This window comes from Leptonychotes weddellii, chromosome 1, assembly GCF_054177405.1.
Source record: "Leptonychotes weddellii isolate Sample4059 chromosome 1, ASM5417740v2, whole genome shotgun sequence".
In the NCBI taxonomy this organism is placed as follows: domain Eukaryota; kingdom Metazoa; phylum Chordata; class Mammalia; order Carnivora; family Phocidae; genus Leptonychotes; species Leptonychotes weddellii.
The window spans coordinates 99,865,002-99,875,309 of record NC_138369.1 but is presented as its reverse complement, the minus strand read 5'-3'; the positions used below and the strand labels follow the sequence as shown (position 1 = coordinate 99,875,309).

The window sequence follows — 10,308 nt, the reverse complement described above, 5'->3', positions numbered from 1 at the left end:
GCTGGAAGCTGGTCCCAAGTTCTTGAAATCTGGTGACGCTGCCATTGTTGATATGGTTCCTGGCGAGCCTATGTGTGTTGAGAGCTTCTCTGACTCTCCTCCTCTGGGCCGTTTTGCTGTTCGTGACATGAGACAGACGGTTGCTGCGGGTGTCATCAAAGCAGTGGACAAGAAAGCAGCTGGAGCTGGCAAGGTCACCAAGTCTGCCCAGAAAGCTCAGAAGGCTAAATGAATAGTATCCCCAATACCTGCCACCCCAGTCTTAATCAGTGGTGGAAGAACGGTCTCAGAACTGTTTGTGTCAATTGGCCATTTAAGTTTAATAGTGAGGTTAATGATAGCAATGCATCATAAAACCTTCAGAAGGAAAGGAGAATGTTTTGTGGACCATTTGTTTTGTGTGTGTGTGTGTGGCAGTTTTAAGTTATTAGTTTTTAAAATCAGTACTTTTTAATGGAAACAACTTGACCAAAAATCTGTCACAGAATTTTGAGACCCATTAAAACAAAAGTTTAATGGGAAAAAAAAAAAAAGAAAGTTCAGGTTTGGGTAGGGAAAATGAGAGTTCAGTTTGGGGCATGTTAATTTTCAGATATCAAGTATACAGTAGGAGGTATTCATTCACATTCATAAGAGCTAAAGATGTAAACTTTGGATTTATATAGATGGCATTTAAAGCTATGAACCTAAATGAGATCACCTAGGGAATAAGAGTAAACAGAAGAAAGCAGAGTTGAAAAATAAGCCCTGAGACATCTCAACATAAAGAGACTAGGGAGATAAAGAAGACCTGGCAAAGAAATACAGTCTAGTGAGCTAAAAGGAGAATTTTTTAAATTTTTAATTCCATTATAGTTAACAGTGTTACATTAATTTCAGGTGTACAATATAGTGATTCAACAGTTGCATATATTACACAGCGCTCATCAAAATAAGAGTACTCTTAACCCTCTTCATTTACTTCACCCATCCCCCCACACACCTCCCCTCTGGTAACCATCTGATTGTTCTCTATAGTTAAGATAAAAGGAGAACTGTTTTAAAGTGGCATCTTAGAAGCCAAATGAATATAAGAGAAAGTGATTGTCAGTTGCTACAGAAAGCTTAAGATGAAGACAAAGAACTGATTGTTAGGTATAATAATATGAAAGTCACTGGTGGTACCAATAATACTGTCCACTCATTTACCCTTTCAGGAAAAATTACTTGAGGAAGAAAAATTACTCCAGCCAAATGACAAATTAATCCAAATAAAAAACTCAAGAAATGGGTGTGATCGCAGACACAAAATGGTTAGGAGCAATGAACCCAGTAAAACAAAGTTAAATTACTTCACTGTGGCTGTAAATGTTCATGTAATTAATTACCGAGAAAATGTTTTTAAAAGAGACATAATAGGGCGCCTGGGTGGCTCAGTCGTTAAGCGTCTGCCTTCAGCTCAGGTCATGATCCCAGGGTCCTGGGATGGAGCCCAGCATATGGCTCCCTGAATCTGGCTCCCTACTTGGCGGGAAGCCTATTTCTCCCTCTCCCACTCCCCCTGCTTGTGTTCCTGCTCTCACTCTCTCTCTCTGTCAAATAAATAAAATCTTTAAAAAAAAGAGAGAGAGAGAGAGACATAATATATAGGTAAAATATACCTACATGGATGATGATGTGAAAATAAATTTTCAGATTATTTCTATAAAATATTTGAAGTATTGAAGGAAGAGGGAGGAGGAAGAAAGGATCAATTAAAGCATGCTAAATATGTTTTCTTATTTATTTGGAGGTTACAGATATTTTTATTTTGAATATTGATAAACTATATATGTATTGATTAAAAAGGCACCACTAGTAGAAAAGAAAATGAACAATTTCAAGCATTTTTAAAAGAAGTCAATAAGTGAAAGAAAGAATTAAAGGCTAAAATAAAACACACCAACAAAGTATCAGAAAACACAAAATAAAATGGTGGCAGGCATATGATCTATCATATGAGCAATCAAAGTAAGTATTAATTGGCTACATTCTTAACAAGAGTAAAAAAACTATTAATATAAAAGATAATCCTAAAACAAAATGAAAAAAGGGTGGTGGATACAATGTATCTCATATATAAACAGATTAGCTATGACGATATTTGTTTTACAGTAAATTTTTTAATCTTTGAATATAGTTGACACACTATGTTACATTAGCTTCAGGTGTACCATTTAGTGATTCAACAAGTTATACATTGTGCTATGTTTACCCAAGTGTAGCTAACACCTGTCCCCTTACATCACTGTTACAGTATCACTGACTGTATTCCCTAGCTGTGTCTTTTATTCCTGTGACTTTTCATTCCATAACTGGAAGCCTGTATCTCCCTGTCTCCTCTTTTACAGTAAATTTAATTCACAAAAATTAAATGGATCAAAATAGGTATTTTATATTGATTAGCAAGTATAACTGAAGTAGACATAACAATCTCACACTTTTATACACCAAAACACACAGCATCTAGTTATATGAAGTAAAAACTGAGAAATATTAAGAATTTCATGAATCCAAAATACCAGTGGAAGACTCTTGTCTCAGAATTTGTTAGCCCCTCAAAGAAAAAATAAGGATTAGAATAATACAATTAATAAACTTGATGAATGAACAGTTTCATACCTTTGACTCCTTAGAAAATTTATCCACATTTCAATATTAATTTCAAATATCCATGGACTATTTCTTTTTGTTAAAAAAAAGATTTATCTATTTTAGAGAGGGGGAGGAGCAAAAGGAGAGGGAGAGAGAGACAGAATCTCAAGCAGACTCCCTGCTAATTGGGGAGTGGGACGTGGGGCTTGATCTCATGACCCCGAGATCATGACCTGAGCCGAAATCAAGAGTCAGATGCTTAACCAACTGAACCCTCCAGATGCCCCTCCACAGAACATTTATAAAAATTGATCATTTAATAGGTAACACAGAAAGCCTTAATGATTTCCTAAACCAAGAATAGTTCAGTAATTTTCTTTGACTCAAAAACAATGCAAACAAAAACAACTTCATAGATAACAAAAAAAAATCTAACCAGTTATAGATTCTGATAACTAGAAATTAAGTCATGAACCAATGAGAAAATTAAGACTAAAGTTACAAACTATTTGAAATTAATAACAAAACACTATACATTCAAATATAAGAAATATGGCCAGAGCTGTACTCAAGGGGAAACTAGTTCCTTGGCCTGAAATATGTTTCCTTTTGTTCTCTGTATTTTGAAATCCAGTTCATTAAATGCCTCCATCTTGGCAAAACCATTCTGTACCTTTTATTTGGCATTAATTTTCCTACTTCTGTGCTTGCCCAGCACCTTTTAAAAATCACTTCATTTCACATTTACATCATTCTGCTTGGTTTTATAGACACCTGAATTTGTGCCCATCTCAACCCAGTGGACTTCCTGCTACTAGAGTGTAGGGAGCAGGCTTTGTCACCTTTCTACCAACCCAGGACACACTGTTAAAGTCCCAGCTCTCTAACAGTAAGAACATAGGTTGGGAAGATCAGACAGACTCAGGTTAGCATCCTAGCCCCATTATTTTGGAGCTGACTCCAAGCTTGTCTGACATGGGACAAGCTGCTTAACCCTCTAGCCCTCCTTCTTCACTCAGAAGTCTATTTCAGAGGTTTACATAATACAACACTAAGCACAATATCTGAAACATACCTTTGCTAGATAAATGGAAGCTGTTGTGAACATTAAGAAGTTACACAAGTAAAGGAAAAATCTAAGAAATAGGTGAGTAGTGGGAAACCATGGACTTTGGAGCCAAACAGACTTATGAAATCCTGGTTCTGCCAATCACTTAACAGTATGACCTTGAGCAAGTGACTTAACATCTCTGAGTCTCCATCTCCTCTTCTGTAATTCTGTAAAACCATTGTTGAGCTTAGAAACTGGCAATAAAAAATGCTTAGTAGGGTGCCTGGCACATAGTAAGTGTTTATAAATAGTAGCCCTTGTCATCACACCCACATTGCCTCAGTGAGAGGTCTGCATGAAGGTCTGCTGAACTGAATTAGAACTTTACTGTCAGAATCTGACTTGGGTTGGCTTGGTCCCCTGATAACCCAACAAGGGCCAGAAATGATAGTAAGTTATCAATTTAGTGAGGCAAGTCCTCAAGAAGCCCCAACATGTGACGGTGGTTCAGCCAGGGTCAGAGCAACTGAGGCTTCACGATTAAAAAGTAATCTCATATGAGGTTGTCTAGCTGAATAATTTGTTAAAAATCCTTTTCATGAAGTTAGATCATTAAAATTGACACCAGAGCAATCTCTGAGAGAGCCCTAGGCAGGTCTCACTCCTCATTAATATAAATTAAATTTCTCAGGAGATGTTGTGAGTCTCCCCACCTGACAAACAGTATTGACATTTACTGGATTTCCCTCTGACCTTTCTGTACTTAAGCAATTCCTCCCAAATATTAGCTATGAATAAGCTATTATTTTGGTTTTTACTTCACAACTATTCTTGAGAGTAAAGTGATTTTGTCTACTTTATTTTTCAGAAAGACCCTTCATTTAATGTGTCACCTTCCATTTTATGCTTAAGAACACATGAGGTTCTGCATGCCTAAAGAGGAGCAAGTGTGAAGTGAATGACAATTCTGGGGCATTATTCTTTATTGGAGGTCTTTTTTCTTCCACTAAAGACAGGCAATTTTTTTCTTCCTTAGAAGTCAAAGCTAAGTCTTTCAATTGGTTTCTCAAATACAAGCAATGATATTAAAGGTATATTAAAATATCACTGTTACTCCTTTTGTTGGTACTAATGAATTCCAGTAAAGTACACAGTTGTAAAATGTTAAGAGGGAGAAAGCTTCTTGCTAAGTGAGTGACTGGGTGGAGGTGGAATGCTGAGAATATTGTTATTAAAATATGCAAACATGAATGTTCACCAGGGATAGTGTAGACTGAAGCTTTTAGCTCTGCCATTTCCCTGCATCCAGCTGTCAGTCTATCTAATTATTACAGTGCCATTCTGGCAGATGAATTTTGATCAATTATAGAATCTTAGAGCCACAGGCATCTTTGAAATTACCTAATACAACCTACATATTACTGATCAGAAAAATGAAGTCTGGAGTCATTTGCTCAAAGCTCTAAAGCTCATTAGTGGTCAGAGCCAATGCTACCATTGAGCTCTCTTGGTCTCTTTGCCCCATTCCACATTCCTTTACATTAGGATTAAAGGTTAAGGGCCACCTCCACTATAGAGGTTCATGGCGGGGGGCGGGGGGCGGTGACAGCAAAAGACTAAGAAAAGCAAAGAGTGACTACCTAGTCAGAAACTTTACGAGTACTGTCATCATCTGATAATGAATCTTTAGGAAAGTCAGTAATAACAGAAGTGTCAGCTGGTCACTGTGGCTAGCCTAGTAATCGTCGTAAGAGATGTTAACAGTCAAAGGAAGGGTGCACACTGAAGCTACACTTAGTGGGACCACCCAAAGATTAAAACACAAAAGATAAGGCACTATTTCTACTTGGTCATAGAACCATCTGATTAACGTTTCCAAATGACCATCTAATAAGGCAAGACAAGATCATAATGAAGCGATTCCCATTAATGTCAACTTGAGTTACAACTCTATAAAAATTTCCATCATAACTGCAGACAAAGATTTAGAAACACAAGGCCCTCAGCCAATAAATATCTTTTCTTTTTGACCATAATATTGTAAAGAATGATTTTTATCACTTTAGAACACTCTAGTAGTGGAAAACAAAATGTGAAGCATCACTGTTCACAATGGCTCCTACATGTACTTTTGAACTAGGGTAGGAATGCTCTGGTCTCCATCTTGAACATGTCATCAATCTTTGAGACAACACACTTTTCTCCTAAAAATTGATTTTCTATGAGTAAATGGATATAAACTTCCTTTTTAAAAATGAATATAATTTTTTGAGGAATCATTTGCCCAAGACTCAGTTCTTAGCTTTGAATGCTTGACTATGATCACTAGAAAAAAAATATGAATGGAAAATAAGATTTAAAAATCAAGATGTGCAGCTCAATTGATTTATAAAATAAATTATGATCCTCTAAAATACCACTTTTTTTCAACCTCTCAAATTCCAGTTAATAAAAAAATATATACTGAAAGACATTTGAAGGTAGATTTTTTCCCCCACCTATTATTTCAACTCTAGATAAATAACACAAAGTAAAATTATAAGGAAGGAATTGAGAAACAATACTAAAAAAAATGCATTTTCCCCCAAAATCAACTTAATAAATATTACTGAGTTACTACAATGTGCAAGACCTTCTCCTAAATGCTTCATGAGAGCAATCCCTGAAGCTTCTATTCCAGTTATAGAGTAACTACAAAAAAACCACTATGATACCCAACCTAATTGGCAGGGGAGGGGGGGAGAGAGGGGAATCAGAGAAGCTTCAAGAAGAGCAGCATTTGAGAGCGGACATGAGGGAAGGGTAAGATTTTGAAAAATAGGACAGGATAGCAAATAGCAGAGTAGAGCAATTTCCTGGTCCCAAGGTATCAATTAAAAAACCTTTGAAGGAGGGGGGTTTCCTGCTAACAATATTAGACCACTCTATACTGTCTTTAGATTACATTTTTCAATTTATAAAACATTTTCTCCTCCTCCTCCCCCTCTTCTTACTCCTCCTCCTCCTTCTTCTTCTTCAGGAACAGATACTGGGGGTTTGATGTGACCCCTTGATGTCCCTATTGAGAGAAAAATACCCAAAAGGTTCAAGGGCTTCCAAACAAAATAAAGCACTCTTTTATAAATTTCTCAGAAATGCTATGAGTGTCACATTCTAAGACACAGACTGGACAAGTATTATTCCCATTGTATCTATTACAAAACAGGTTCAGAGGGCATAGTGATGACCCAAATGAAAACAGTAGGTGAAAGGTAGCAATTGCAGGAACTCAACCAGGTCTTCTAATGTTAAGAGATTTTCACACCACCTCACCAATGTGAGGATGAAATTCAGAGTCAGGCTATACCATAGTAAAGTCCCAAGTGACATCTAACCCCTGTTCTTAAGCAATAATGTGAATGTAACATCAGATACAAGCTATGAAAACTTCCTTTTCTTCCCCAAGACATAGTGTAATAAAAGTCACAGGAGAAAAAAGAGTGTGTTTTTTAAAACCTGTATTTTAAAAAGTAATAAAAACATAACAATAAGTTAACAAGTTTCTATGAAGTGAATTAAAATATCATAAAATCTAGAATTTCAAAGTCATTAGATCCACACTTCTAAATTGATCATGATGCCTGATTATGGGAAAATCAAATCTGCTGAAGGCAGATTTATTATTGAGTATATTTTTTATGCAGAAAAAAATATGCTAAAAATATGAGCAAAGCCAACATGTTTTGTGGTTGTTGGTGTTGCTGTCTGACAAGACTCCGTATCTACTGAGTGATAACCTGGGGATCTGGCTAGACAGCTAGACAGCTCCTAACTCAGCACTCTTACTAACTGGCTTGGTCAAGGTAACTTACCCTCTAAAACTTAGTTTCTGATCTGAAAAATGAAGCAACTCAACTAGGTATTATTTATGGGTCCTTCTTTTCTAAAACTGAGCCTATTAATACCCAAGCTTCTGGACATATGAGAGGCAATTCAAAAGACTACATGAGCCTTTTTCCCCTAATGGAATATAATAAAACTTGCACACCTGAAAACCTAAAGTGCACACAGAACAGATAAGTCAAGCTTCATGAAACCAATATAATACCCCAATACTTACATAGCACTTTAGTGTTTCACAGTGCACTTTCACTTCATGTTTCCTCCACACCTTGAAGCCACACTTATAAGTACTTGCAACAGAAACAGAAACCAATGATCTAGATCTTTCTTGCAACACTGGAGATGTTAAAATAGCAAAAGAGTTTCAGTTTCAGTGTAGTATTTATAAAGGTTCTAGAAGCATTTGTTACAATGATTATCCAAGGCCCATGATAATTTTACTCTGGCAGAATTTGTAACAGCAGATTATATAACTCAGCTAAAATGGCCTCCAAGTACAGTATATTGTTTTAAACTACAATGAAGGTTAAATATGGTTTAGAGACACAAAGGGTCATGGGTGGCAGGGGATAATCTTGGTTTGATTTAGGGAGAGCTGTAAATAAAAACAATTGCATTCACCTTTATATTTTGACATCTGGAGACTGGTTTGTGGAATCGGGAAAATGACAGATGAGACTGAACAGGAAATGCTATTCGGTTCATGTCCCAGGGATATTATTTAACAAAAGTGCTGAGTGAGCTATTTCAAAGGCTCAGCTGGAGGGAAGGCATTCACTATATGCTATTTATGATGCTCGTAGAAACGTCTCAGGAGGTATAAATTTTGGCAACTTATACACATTCCTTTAGGCATTTTCCTATATTGGTTCCCTGCCTTCTATATACAAAAAATTCTTATCCATCACAAAAAGGAGAGATATTATCATTTCCAATAGGAAGCATATGCATTTTGATGATGAAAGGAAAGCAAATTCAGTATATTTTGAGGTCAGAAAGTAAACGTATCTTGCTTCTGAGAATCACTGAAGACAGTCTTCTATGGTTCTACTACATGATACTACATTAGGCATGCAATTCTGCACGCTCACACGCACGCGCGTGCACACACACTCTTCTACCTGAAAACTATTAAGAAAAAATTATCATGGAGATCTTTGTCAAAATACTGAACATGTAGATTTAAAAAAGAAATACAGTTATGCAGCCAAAAGAATGATGATTTCTACTGAAATGACTGATCCCTATCAGTGAATTCCAGGAATCTAATAAGCAATTATAATCTCCCCCAACTTCCACAAATGATACCATGTAGCAAAAATTTGAATTTTAATTTTTTTCTGGACTCTTAAAAAAGTGCTAAGAATCGGGCGTCTGGGTGGCTCAGTTGGTTAAGCGACTGCCTTCGGCTCAGGTCATGATCCTGGAGTCCCGGGATCGAGTCCCGCATCGGGCTCCCTGCTCGGCAGGGAGTCTGCTTCTCCCTCTGACCCTCCTTCCTCTCATGCTCTCTGTCTCTCATTCTCTCTCTCTCAAATAAATAAATAAATAAAATCTTTTAAAAAAAGTGCTAAGAATCTAAGAATCAAAAGAAATGTACAAAGAGTAGTAATACCAGTTGTAGAGCATATCCTTGATAATTCTGAGCCAAATTACATGTTTTATTTAAATCTAAAAATATCAAACCTCAGTCTTGAGCAGACAGTTTTCTACACATGTATTGTTTGGTCGGAGGATACATTAACGTGGGTTTAAAATATTCATATCAAAGTAAATTAGACTTAGAAATAAACTTGTAAATTTTCGGGCACCTGGGTGGTGCAGTCAGTTAAGTGTCCAACTCTTGGTTTCCGCTCAGGTCATGATCGCAGGGTCATGATCTCAGGGTCATGAGATGGAGCCCCCCCTCCCCTTGCATTAGCCCCGAGATTAGTCCCCTGACAAGCCCCGCATTTAGCACGGAGTCTGCTTGGGTTTCTTTCTTCCTCTCCCTCTGCCCCTCCACCCCCCACCCAGTCTCTCAAATAAATAAATAAATTTTTTAAAAAAAGAAATAAACTTGCAAATTCTCAAATGTATTCCCTTTGCATGATAATAGTCCAGGTATGATATCTGCCGCAATTTTAGAGGTGATCTATAACCTACTTTACCTTTACTTAGGTTTACATTTATATTTTTCTTCACAACTTTTCTTTTTTGTTTTTTTATTATGTTCAGTTAGCCAACATATAGTACATCATTAGTTTTTTTTTTTTTTTTTAAGATTTTATTTATTTGACAGCGAGAGATACAGCGAGAGAGGGAACACAAGCAGGGGGAGTGTGAGAGGGAGAAGCAGGCTCCCCGCTGAGCGGGGAGCCCGATGCGGGGCTCGATCCCAGGACCCTGGGATCATAACCTGAGCCGAAGGCAGACGCTTAACGACTGAGCCACCCAGGCGCCCCCATCATTAGTTTTTGATGTAGTGTTCAACGATTCATTAGTTGCATATAACACCCAGTGCTCATCACGTGCCCTCCTTAATACCCATCACCCGGTTACCCCATTCCCCCCCATCCCTCCCTTCTGTAAGCCTCAGTTTATTTCCCAGAGTCCGACAGACCATGAGAGACTCTTCACAACTTTTCAATAAGATTTTTCTTACAAAAGTTGAGCAATTACGGCTTGAGCCTTAACTATTCACACAACTGACGGCGTAATTTATACCTTAGGTCAAGTCAAAGATGGGATGGAGGTAGGGAGTGGGAGGTTGGAGGAATGGA

General features: G+C 37.3%; 1 protein-coding gene and 1 pseudogene across 3 annotated transcripts in view; one reads left to right on the top strand and one right to left on the bottom strand.

Moving 5' to 3' along the window:
* The window catches only part of LOC102741651 (elongation factor 1-alpha 1-like), a 1,800-nt pseudogene extending 1,309 nt beyond the window's left edge, over positions 1-491 (top strand).
* PPM1L (protein phosphatase, Mg2+/Mn2+ dependent 1L) overlaps positions 1-10,308 on the bottom strand; it is a 398,046-nt gene that overhangs the window by 143,130 nt on the left and 244,608 nt on the right. The window lies entirely within an intron of this gene.